The sequence below is a fragment of the Macaca thibetana genome, chromosome 1 (assembly GCF_024542745.1).
Source record: "Macaca thibetana thibetana isolate TM-01 chromosome 1, ASM2454274v1, whole genome shotgun sequence".
In the NCBI taxonomy this organism is placed as follows: Eukaryota; Metazoa; Chordata; class Mammalia; order Primates; family Cercopithecidae; genus Macaca; species Macaca thibetana.
This window is the reverse complement of record NC_065578.1, coordinates 169,063,782-169,065,868: the sequence shown is the minus strand read 5'-3', so window position 1 is coordinate 169,065,868 and position 2,087 is coordinate 169,063,782. Positions and strand designations below refer to the sequence as shown.

At 42.5% G+C, this 2,087-nt stretch overlaps 1 pseudogene; it reads left to right on the top strand.

Moving 5' to 3' along the window:
* The first annotated feature begins 201 nt into the window (after positions 1 to 201).
* LOC126949866 (putative elongation factor 1-alpha-like 3) lies at positions 202 to 1,828 on the top strand (annotated as a pseudogene).
* Positions 1,829 to 2,087: the final 259 nt, after the last annotated feature.

Genomic DNA, 2,087 nt, shown 5'->3' with positions numbered 1-2,087 from the left:
ATGTTTATTATAATGTTCATTATATATTTATTCAGCTGTTCACATTCTTAATATGTACATTAAAATATAAATTATTTGATTGTAGGGAGCATGTCTCTTTAGCTCACCACTTTATAGGGTCTCATTCCTACTTCAGTGTTCAGCATACCTAGGTACTAAAAAATAATTGTCCCCCTTTTCTGCAACGGGTTTGCTGCCAGAGCAGAGGTGTCATGAACACTACCCTTAAAAGCCAAAATGGGAAAGGAAAAGACTCATATCAACATTGTTGTCACTGGACATATAGATTTGGGCAAGTTTACCACTACTGGCCATCTGATCTACAAATGCGGTGGCATCAACAAAAGAATCATTGAAACATTTGAGAAGGAGGTTGCTGAGATGGGAAACGGCTCCTTCAAGTATGCCTGGGTCTTGCATAAACTGAAAGCTGAGTGTGAACGTGGTATCACCATTGATATCTCCTTGTAGAAATTTGAGACATGTAAGTGCTACATGACTATGATTGATGCCCCAGGACACAGAGACTTCATCAAAAACATGATTACAGGGACATCTCAGGCTGACTCTGCTGTCCTGATTGTTGCTGCTGGTGTTGGTGAATTTGAAGCTGGCATCTCCAGGAATGGGCAGACCTGAGAGCATGCCCTTCTGGCTTACACAATGGGGGTGAAACAACTAATTGTTGGTGTTAACAAAACTGATTCCACTGAGCCACCCTGCAGCTAGAAGAGATATGAGGCAATCAATTCAGCACCTACATTAAGAAAATTGGCTACAACCCCGACACAATAGCATTTCTGCCAATTTCTGGTTGGAATGGTGACAACATGTTGGAGCCAACTGCTAGCATACCTTGGTTTAAGGGATGGAAGGTCACCCATAAGGATGGCAATGTCAGTGGAGCCACGTTGCTTGAAGCTCTGGACTGCATCCTACCACCAAATCATCCAACTAACAAGCCCTTGTGCCTGCCTCCCCAGGATGTCTACAAAATTGGTGGTATTGGTACTATTCCTGTTGGCCAAGTGGAGATGTGTTCTCAAACCTGGTGTGGTGTTCACCTTTGCTCCAGTCAACATTACAACTGAAGTAAAATCTGTCAAAATGCACCACGAAGCTTTGAGTGAAGCTCTTCCTGGGGACAACATGGACTTCAATGTCAACAATGTGTCTGTCAAGGATGTTTGTTGTGGCAGTGTTGCTGGTGACAGCAAAAATGACCCAACAATTGAAGCAGCTGACTTCACTGCTCAGGTGATTATCCTGAACCATCCAGGCCAAATCAGCGCTGGCTGTGCCCCTGTACTGGATAGCCACATGGTTCACATTGCACGCAAGCTTGCTGAGCTGAAGGAAAAGATTGATTGCCGTTCTGGTAAAATGGTGGAAGATGGTCCTAAATTCTCGAAGTCTGGTGATGCTGCCATCATTGATATGGTTCCTGGCAAGCACATTTGTGTTGAGAGTTTCTCAGACTATCCACCTCTGGGTGGCTTTGCTGTTCATAATATGAGACAGACAGTTGCTCTTGAGTTTCATCAACGGAGTGGACAAGAAGGCTGCTGGAGATGGCAAAGTCACCTAGTCTGCCCAGAAGGCTCAGAAGGCTAAATGAGTATTAACCCTAATACCAGCCATCCCGGTTTTAATCAGTGGTGGAAGAATGGTCTCAGGGCTGTTTGTTTGAATTGACCATTTAAGTTTAATAGTAGAAGACTGGTCAATGATAACAATGCATTGTAAAATCTTCAGAAGGAAAGGAAAAAGTTTTGTGGACCACTTTGATTCTCTTTTTTCATGTGGCAGTTTTAAGTTATTAGTTTTTAAAATCGGTATTTTTTTCTCTCTTTTTTTTTAAATTATACTTTAACTTCTGGGATACATGTGCAGAAAAGTGCAGGTTTGTTCCATAGGTATACACATACTTATATATTTATTTATTTATTTACTTATTTATTTATTTTGAGATAGAGTCTCACTCTGTTGCCCAGGCTGGAGTGCAGTGGTGCAATCTTGACTCACTGCAACCTCTGCCTCCCGGGTTCATGCCATTCTCCTGCCTCAGCCTCCCGAGTAGCTGGGAT